We start from the raw sequence: 10,835 nt of genomic DNA on the forward strand, positions 1-10,835 counted from the left end.
GAACTGCGGGCTACTTTCAGGTACTGCTGGCGGCTTGGGAGGGTGACAGGTTCCTTTTAATAAACAGATAACTGTGTGATGAACAGCCAAGTGGACAGGGTGAGACCTTTAGTGAATAATTCTACATTGGAAACTATTGGGGTAATTTTTCAAACTGGTGAAAGTAGAACTGACTTAGTTGCCCATAGCAACCAATCAGATTCGACCTTTCATTTTGGATAGCTCCTTTGGAAAATGAAAGGAGGAATCTTATTGGTTGCTATGGGCAGCTAAGCCAGTTCTACTTTACACCAGTTTGATAAATGACCCCATATGACTTTACCATAAGGCCTCCTGCACACAAACTTTTTTTTTCCATTTACGTTCCGTTTTTTGCATTCCGTATATGGAACCATTTATTTCAATCGATCCTCAAAAAAAAAGGAAGGTACTCCGTATGCTTTCCATTTCCGTATTTCCGTTCTCAGTCAAACATAGAAGATGTCCTATTATTGCCCGCAAATAACGATCCGTGGCTCCATTCAAGTCAATGGGTCAGCAAAAAAAACGGAATGCATACAAAATGCATCCATATGTCTTCCATATCCGTTCTGTTTTTGTGGAACCATCTATTGAAATGCCCAGCCCAATTTGTTTATGTACTTACTGTTTAAACATTATTGTATGCTTCCGTTTCCATTTGCGATCCGCAAAAAAGGGATCACAAACAAAAACCAAATGGTAAAATCGAACGGCAAAACAGAATGGAAGCGGAAACACTACTGAAACAAAAAATGGAAAAATGGATCTGTGAAAAACGGACCGCAAAATACTGAAAAAGCCATACGGTCGTGTGCAGGAGGCCTAAGGGACAGAGAAAGAAGAAGAAAAAACTAAGCCAAATCTATATCCCCATCCAGTTGGGTGCCCTCCTAGCTCCCCCATCCCATCATGATGTGCAGAGTGCAAATCAAACAACAGATGTCTATCTGTTCCCTCCCACCTTCCCATAGTTACTTAAAGCCCATCTGTCAGAAGATTTGTACCTATGAAACTGGCTGACCTGTTACATGTGCTCTTCGCAGCTGAAGGCATCTGTTTAGGTCCCATGTTCATATGTGCCCGCATTGCTGAGAAAAATTATGCTTTAATAAATGCAAATGAGCTTCTAGGAGCAACGGGGGCACATACAATAGGTCAGCTGCCCTTTGATGTTACATCATTATCAACGTCATCCCGTTGCCACCAGATTTTCCATTCAGTGTCTAGGTTCCAAGGCTGTGCTTTGATGTGACGGCAGTGCTTGCTTTCGTTCCTAGGCTGTGTTCTGTTTGGATCATTTCACAATAGAGTTTGGCTCATTTTCGAAAGCTATAATCTATTCAGCAACGTCATTATAGACTGTGTTCTATTGTGAATATATCACAACAGTGATTCCTTTTATTCTAGGTTTGTATTCTATTGTGATCAGTTCATAATGGTCTGCATCATATTTATTTGCCATATGTCATTTGTCAAATGTGTTAATTTCACTAGAGTTAGGGCCCTAGCCTGGACCATATGCATGGATGATAAACACGTCCATTGGCATCCGTCTATTAATTATTGGTAGCACATCCTTGATTACACATAGAGATGTGCTGCCGATTATCAAGCATCTTACATCCTCACGAAAAAAGCTAATCAGCCTACGAATGAAGGTTTGCTCATTTATTGTCTGCTCGGCGGCATGGTTGTACGGGCCAAAAATCAAGAATTCTAGCCAATAATTCAGATTGCATTGTATGAATGTATAGTCTGTTTATTAGGGTGCTGACACACATTCAGTTTTTTCCATGCAGTTTTGAAAAGCCAAAATCAGGAGTGGATAATAAGAAGACAGAAAGTCTGAAGGACAGATACATTTCCTCTATTTTTAATACGATTCTGCTTTTGGCTACAAAAAATGACCAGAAGTTGTCAACATACCATTATTAGCTAATAGAGTTGAGCGAACCCGAACTGTAAAGTTCGGGTTCGTACTGAACTTTAGGGATTTCGGCACCCGGACCCGAACCCGAACATTTACGTAAAAGTTCGGGTTCGGTGTTCGACGATTTTTACGGCGCTTTTTGAAAGGCTGCAAAGCAGCCAATCAACAAGCGTCATACTACTTGCCCCAAAAGGCCATCAAAGCCATGCCTACTATTGGCATGGCTGTGATTGGCCAACTGCAGCATGTGACCCAGCCTCCATTTAAGCTGGAGTCACGTAGCGCCGCCCGTCACTCTGCTCGGATTAGTGTAGGGAGAGGCTGCAACTGCTGTGAGGGAGAGATCAGGGAGAAATATTATCAAGAACTGGTTTATGTACTCAGCGATCTACAGAAAAAGTGTTTTGTGGGTGCAGTGCACAATTTTTTTTAAGCCTGCCCTGAGCCAACTACTGCTGAAAACAAACTTTTTTTTCTTCAGTTAGTCAATATCAATACATGATCGGCAGCCATTTTATGCAACGATAGTGCACCAGCACAGGCTATCTGCAAGTCCAGAAATACAGCTTTGGCATACTGGGGTGAAAAAATATACTGCACATCTGGGATTAGACAAGCATAAGTGACTGTCACATTTAGGACCGAAATACTGATTTTTGGTTAGGGTGAAAAAACCCTCTAATATACTGCACATCTGGGATTACACGTGCATAAGTGACTGTCACATTTAGGGCAGAAATACAGCTTTTTGGTTAGGGGCCTAAATCTCTCAAAATCCTCTGTTCTATTGCTGGGTGACATGAACCCCCTTTTTCCGTGAATGAACCCCTGCTCTGCATTGCTGACAGGACCTAAATCTCTCAAAATCCTCTGTTCTATTGCTGGGTGACATGAACCCCCTTTTGCCGTGAATGAACCCCTGCTGTGCCTGGGTGACAGGGGCCTAAATCTCTCAAAATCCTCTGTTCTATTGCTGAGTGACAAGAACCCCCTTTTGCCATGAATGAACCCCTGCTCTGCATTGCTGACAGGGAACTAAATTTAGTGAAAATATCTGTTACTGATTGGAAGATGCGCGACTACAAGCGCACGCTGATGATAGCATTCCCACCTGACAGCGGGGGCACAGTGATAGTATAAGTCGAATGCAGAGGAGGAGGAAGAGGTCGCCAACGCAGCTGGGGCACCACCAGAAACTGAGAAGACAGGGTGGACAAGCTTACGTTTATTAAAATGAACCAGGCATGGATCCCACAGGACTTGTCCGTACCTTGTGCAGAATAGACATTTATACCAGCCTCAACCATCCATTCTTGTACTCAAGTGCACTTATTCTTTGTTTTATTTTGTTATATGTCCCAATATTTTGTGGGATACCCCAATTTAAAAATAAAAAATAACACAAATCAGTGTTTTCTACCAATTCCTCCTTCACCGCTGCTTCCACCTACACCGCCACGTCAACCTACACCGCCACATGCACCCATCCACCGCCTCCTCAACCTCCTACTCCTAGATCCAGATTGTTATTTTTAATTTTTCTGTATTTTATGTAATTTTAAGTCATTTCCCTATCCACATTTGTTTGCAGAACAGTTGTCATGCTCTTAAGCACATTTTGATGCCTTTTGCAGCCCTCTAGCCCTTTCCAGGACTATTTTAGAGCCATTTTAGTGTCCAAAAGTTTGGGTCCCCGAACATCCAGGTGTCCGCTCAACTCTATTAGCTAATGAAGCATGATGTATTCAATTATTGTTTTAAACATTATTTTTATTATTTTATGTTCATGTTTCATATAGACATTTTTGCAACTTTATAGAAAAGGAAAAACTAAAATTTTGCATGAGCATAAGTATTCTGACCTTTTGATATGACACTTGAAATTTAGTCAGGACCTTCCATTGGAGTCCACCTGTGGTAAACTCAGATTATTGGACATGATTTGGAAAGACTCAACCCTGTTAATATAAGATCTCAGAGCTGATAATGCCAGAGTAAAAAACAAACCATGAAGAGGAAAGAACTTCCCATAGAGCAAAGATACAGTATTGTGTGTAGACACAGATCTGGAGAAGAGTACAAAAAAAATTCTGCTGCAGTGAAAGTTTCCAATAGCATAGTGGCCTCCATAATTCTTAAATGGAAAAAAGTTTGGAACAACCAGGACTCTTCCTAGAGATAAACCAAAACCAAACTAGGGAATAGGGGGAGAAGGGCTTTGGTAAGTGAGGTGACCAAGAACCCAATGGTGACTCTGGCTGGTGCTCCAAAGATCCTGTGTGCAGATGGGAGAAACTTCCAGAAGGGCAAACAGTACTGCAGTACTCCACCAGTCTGGGCTATATGGCAGAGTAGCCAAAAAGAAGCCTCTCCTCAGTAACGGTCCGGCTACACAGCAACATGTTCTGTTGTGCGACAGAAAAGTGTACAGCTACAGTGCGACATTTGTTGCAGAAAAGTCGCAAGACTTTTTGTAATTATAGTCAATAGTGTTGCAATGTGATAAGCTGCAGCTTAGATGCATTTTTTGTAACTGTCACATCATAGTCACAGCATGTCGCGTATAACAAGGCGGCACCATTCACTATCATTACAAAACATGTTGCTCAACTTTTCTGCGACAAGGAATGGGGCAAAACTGCTCATCCCCTGCCCAGTACCATCCCTACAGTGATGCATGGTGGTGGCAGCATCTGCTGGTTGGGTGTTTTTCAGCGTCTTGGACAAGGATACTGGTCAGGTTTAAGGGAAAGCTGACTGAAGCAAAGTACAGAGATATTTTTCATGAAAACCTGATCCAGGGTGCTCTGGACCTCAGACTGCATTGAAGGTTCACCTTCCAACAAGATAATGACCCTAAGTATACAGCAAACGCAAGACAACACAGAAGTTGCTTAGGGATAACATTGTGATTGTCCTTGAGTGGCCCAGCACAAACCCTGACTTGAGCATAATCAAACATCTCTGGAGAGACCTGAAAATGGGTGCCCACTGACGGTCCCCATCTAACCTGATGGAGATTGAAAGGATCTGCAGAGCTAAATGGCAGAAAATCCCCAAATTCAGGTGTGGAAACCTTGTGGCATCCTACCCAAGAAGCCTGGAGGCTGCAATCACTGCCAAAGATGCTGAGCAAAGGGTCTGAATACTTATATCAATGCAAGATTTTAGTTTTTCCTTTTCAATAAATTTCAAACATTTTTTTTTTACTTTGTCACAATGGGATATTGAGGCAAATGGAAAATGTAGTTTTATTTTAACACAAAGCGACAAATAACAAGATGCAAAAACAGGGAGAGGGACTGAAGACTTTCTGAATGCATTGTATACACACAGCAGTACACACACGGTGCATTATGGCTTTCTGCAATCAAAACTGGAGCAATGGAGGAAGGTAAGAGAGCTGACCTGAGTCTGCTAAGACCCAGCAGCTCTGCCATGCTGTGTACATTTACAATAGTGCAGGATTAAATCCCACAGACCGGTGAAATATAGTAATGAACGTTAGTGATGAGCCGCAGGGGCAATATTCAAATTTGCTATTATTTTCTTGATTTAAAAAATCGTCAATGTAATATTTGCGTAAACCGCGCGCAATACAGGCGTGGGTCACTTTTGCTAAATAAAATAAAATGAAGTCTCTGTAGAAAATACTCGTCCTCTCTAGCGCTGCAAATCCAAAGACAATGTGGGAAAAGTCCGTTGTATAGGAGTATATAGAAGGATTGCGCTGCAGGAGAGAAATCTTATTTGTGTGAATAAATGTTCCTTTTATCAGTCTTCAACCAGTGTGAACACAGGCCAACCTCACAATCCGACACTGGTATGGAGACCTGTGGTGTAATAAAAAGCGCACTATGGTGTAGCAAATTCCAAGCACTTAACGCACCATGTGAATAGATTATACTCACAGGATTTCCAGTGGGTAAATGTGTGTAGAAAACTGGATGGTATCTTCAATTGGATTCTGCTGAAAGAAGAGAACTATAGCATAGTATGTAGTGACACTTAATGCGCCTGCAACAAAATTCTACTCACAGAACTTCACTGGTAAAGTGCATGGAAAAATTCTCTGCGGAGTCTTCACAGACAGCTGGGCAAATGGAACAGGCACGAATCAGGACACTTAGGCATGAGAAATCCTAAAAACAGTCCAGCAGATGAAACGCTTCTACACCTAGATGGCAATGAACCACAGCTTCCAAAAAGGACTAGCAGGTAGGATGGATACGCACCAAAGGGTCAGATAAAAAATTATTTAATAAAAGCAAAAAATTACAGCTTTAAAACATATATTAAAAATCTCTGTAATGGGCATTACAGAGATTTTTAATATATATTTTAATATATGTTTTAAAGCTGTAATTTTTGGCTTTTATTAAATAATTTTTTATCTGACCCTTTGGTGCGTATCCATCCTACCTGCTAGTCCTTTTTGGAAGCTGTGGTTCATTGCCATCTAGGTGTAGAAGCGTTTCATCTGCTGGACTGTTTTTAGGATTTCTCATGCCTAAGTGTCCTGATTCGTGCCTGTTCCATTTGCCCAGCTGTCTGTGAAGACTCCGCAGAGAATTTTTCCATGCACTTTACCAGTGAAGTTCTGTGAGTAGAATTTTGTTGCAGGCGCATTAAGTGTCACTACATACTACGCTATAGTTCTCTTCTTTCAGCAGAATCCAATTGAAGATACCATCCAGTTTTCTACACGCATTTACCCACTGGAAATCCTGTGAGTATAATCTATTCACATGGTGCGTTAAGTGCTTGGAATTTGCTACACCATAGTGCGCTTTTTATTACACCACAGGTCTCCATACCAGTGTCAGGATTGTGAGGTTGGCCTGTGTTCACACTGGTTGAAGACTGATAAAAGGAACATTTATTCACACAAATAAGATTTCTCTCCTGCAGCGCAATCCTTCTATATACCACTTTTGCTAAATGTTTTCGAGCTTCTAGAAGTTTCCTGAGACGGGAGAAAATGGTTGCCACGACAGAACATTACAATAGCTTTATATGCAGATAGAGTGCTCCAATATATTTGCGATTGCGCTAATCGGCAATTAATGATGCGCATATTTTGACACAATACGTGAAACTTTACATTTTAGCAGGTCTGACTACATATTACTGATTGGTGCTCTAAGTATTGTTGTGACATCACAGCATTATGTCTGTATGTATGTATGGACAGCAGATGTATGAATCAGCTCCACTATATCAGGATATAACCTACACTGACTATCTCCCAATAACTATCTGTATTATATATATAAGCTATCTAACTATCTAATGTAGTGTGGAAAGCACAGAGCACAGCAATGACACTGCTCTCTCTCTCAGAACTTTAAAAAACTGTAGAAAATGGCTGCTGGGGAGGTTCTTATATAGTAAGGGGTAGGCAACTTTCCTATTGGTTGCTAGGGATGTTGCTAAGCTCAGACAAAGACATTGCAGCCTTCTCATTGGCCCACAAGCAAGAAGCAGTTGAGGGATCATGGGCTCCGATGAAAAGAAATCTAGAATATTCGAAAATACGAAAATATATCTCTATATTTTAAATATTTGCGAATTCTCAAAGTTGCGATATTCGTGATTAATATTCGTTATTCGAATATTCGCGCCCAACACTAATGAACATCATTCCTCACAATTTGATAAACACTTTCACTCTTCCAGATTTTGGTAGCAGAGATTTAATGAGACATTCTATTTTAAAACCTAGTCTAAGAATAGATGAACGCTCACACCTGTAAATCTGTCCTTTCCTTATCTGTGGAGACATAAACAGGATCAGGAAGCATAAGCTTGTATTTAGGAGGTTTTGTTTTTTATTGATCAGATCAACTTTTTCAGGTTGGTATTTTTGACTTGGCTCTTTTCACAATGCTTTTGCAGTGCACATTTGTTGTATACACAGGGAAAACAACCTGACCCAGCTGCATGAAACTCTGCCTGCCAGATACTTGCATCTGGCATAAACAGTATGCAGTAAATCTCACATTCATGAATTGCGGCAGCAGGAATTGCATCATTTAACTCTACCTATGCATGGGAAATGAAGCTCTGTATCAGAAAATTGGAGCAATAACTCCTGTAAAGATAAATTATTCAATTCATTAACTCTGAATTTTGGACCACAAATTTTGGACCAGAGTCAAGAAAATTAAAATGATCTTCTAGAGTGGAGATACTTTTTAAGCAAACATAAATGAAAATGGAAACAGTTCAGCTCTTGAACTTTCTTATGCTTGATAGATCCAAATCCCCAGGGTGAGACTGGTGTGTGGTCTGTTCTGCCTTGGCAACTGGTAAAGGCAATCCAGAGAACTAGTTTGCCCAGGGTTATCCGTAATTTGGTCATTGTAAAAATACTTTTGCAAACAGTACATATTAACACCTACATGTTTCAGACAAAAACCTACTGGCCTTAGCATTAACAGTTAAATCCCATGTCTGCTTTAGTAACGACTTGCATTCCCCATGTAATGCTGGATCATCGATTCTTATGACTCCATGAAGTTCTAAATGAATTGGTAGCAGTTTGCAATGAATATCTAGATGGGTGTTACCAGTATGCAGGGACACACCCCTAACTGGTAACACCCAGCTGGACATTTATTTCAGACTGCTGGCAATTAATTCATAAACTTCTGGAAGTAACAATAGAATAATGGCACCTCGTAGAGTCATAAGAATAGATGCTCCATAATTTTTATTACATGGGGAATGCAAGTAGTTACTAAAACAGACACGTCAGGAATGGTGACAGGTCCTATTTAAGTCTCTCTCCTAAACAAAAATTGTAACAGCACGTTAAACGTGCAAACATACAGATGGCTTTAAAAACATGTTTTCTGTCAAATACATATTTGTTGTTTCTTTCAAAACTAAGGAAAAGTATCTGTATTTGTGTATAGTTTCAGATAAATTGCATTTGCTTTCATTTAAGTTTCCTGAAGATGCTGGGCAATCCTCATGATCAGCCTGGTATAAAGAACTGATAAGTACTTACCTGGCAGATCCAGTTCTCTCTTTTGGACTCTGTTTACCCAGTTGCAGCGGTGACATCACGTCAATAAAATGTAACTGCTGCATCTAATCACTGGCCTCTCCGTGCACCACTCTTCTTGTGCTCTTGACATGACGTCACCTCGCAGCTGGGTCAGTAGAGCAGTGCTGAATCTGATGTGTAAGCAATTATCAGTTCTTTATTCCTGGCTAATCCTCAGGGTGGTCCTGTTTCCTCGTAGACAAGCTTTTCAACCCCTTATGGACCGGGCTCGTTTTCACCTTAAAGGGCTTCTGTCACCCCACTAAAGTGATTTTTTTTTTGGGGGCTAGTTAAATTAGTTATATAGCGATATATGAAAATATAATTGTGTTACTTACATTGATCCAGCAGTTTATTCAAAAAACGAAGTTTTATCATATGCAAATTCGGTCTCTACCAGCAAGTAGGGCGGCTACTTGCTGGTAGCTGCTGCAGAAATCCGCCCCCTCCTCTTGTTGATTGACAGGGCCAGCCGGGATCTCCTCCTCCGGCCAGCCCTGTCGGCATTTCAAAAATCACGCGCCTGTGTTGATTCGGCGCAGGCGCTCTGAGATGAGGAGGCTCGTCTCCTCAGAACTCCCTCAGTGCGCCTGCGCCGATGACGTCTTCTATTTCGGTGATGTCATCGGCGCAGGCGCACTGAGGGAGTTCTGAGGAGACGAGCCTCCTCATCTCAGAGCGCCTGCGCCGAATCAACACAGGCGCGCGATTTTTGAAATTTAACTAGCCCCAAAAAAAAAAAAACACTTTAGTGGGGTGACAGAAGCCCTTTAAGGACCAGGCCATTTTTTTGCAAATCTGACCAGTGTCACTTTATGTGTAAATAACTTTAAAACGCTTTTACTTATCCAGGCCATTCTGAGATTATTTTTTCTTCACATATTGTACTTCATGACACTGGTAAAATGGATTAAAAAAAAAATCTTTTTTATTTTTAAAAAAATACCAAATTTACCAAAAATGTGGAAAAATTTGCAAATTTCCAAGTTTCAATTTCTCTACTTCTATAATACATAGTAATACCTCCAAAAATAGTTATTACTTTACATTCCCCATATGTCTACTTCATGTTTGGATCATTTTGCGACTGGCATTTGATTTTTTTGTGGACGTTACAAGGCTTAGAAGTTTAGAAGCAAATCTTGAAATTATTTTGAAATTTTCCAAAACCCACTTTTTAAAGGACCAGTTCAGGTCTTAAGTCACTTTGGGAGGCTTACATAATAGGAACCACCAAAAAATGACCCCATTTTGGAAACTACACCCCTCAAGGTATTCAAAACTGATTTTACAAACTTTGTTAACCCTTTAGGTTTTCCACAGGAGTTATTGGCAAATGGAGATGAAATTTCAGAATTTCATTTTGTGGGCAAATTTTCCATTTTAATCAATTTGTTCCAGTAACAAAGCAAGGGTTAACAGTCAAACAAAACTCAATATTTATTGCCCTGATTCTGTAGTTTATAGAAACACCCCATATGTGGTCGTAAACTGCTGTATGACCAAATGGCAGGGCGCACAAGGAAAGGAACGCCATATGGTTTCTGGAAGGCAGATTTTGATAACCTTTTTTTTTTTTACACCATGTCCCATTTAAAGAACCCCTGATGCACCCCTAGAGTAGAAATTCCATAAAAGTGACCACATCTAAGAAACTAAACCCCTCAAGGTATTCAAAACTGATTTTACAAGCTTTATTAACCCTTTAGGCGTTCCATAAGATTTAATGGAAAATGGAGATAAAATTTCTGAATTTCACTTTTTTGGAAGATTTGCCATTTTAATAATTTTTTTTCCTGTAACAAAGCAAGGGTTAACAGCCAAACAAAA

Source organism: Bufo bufo, chromosome 5, assembly GCF_905171765.1.
Source record: "Bufo bufo chromosome 5, aBufBuf1.1, whole genome shotgun sequence".
Classification (NCBI taxonomy): Eukaryota; Metazoa; Chordata; class Amphibia; order Anura; family Bufonidae; genus Bufo; species Bufo bufo.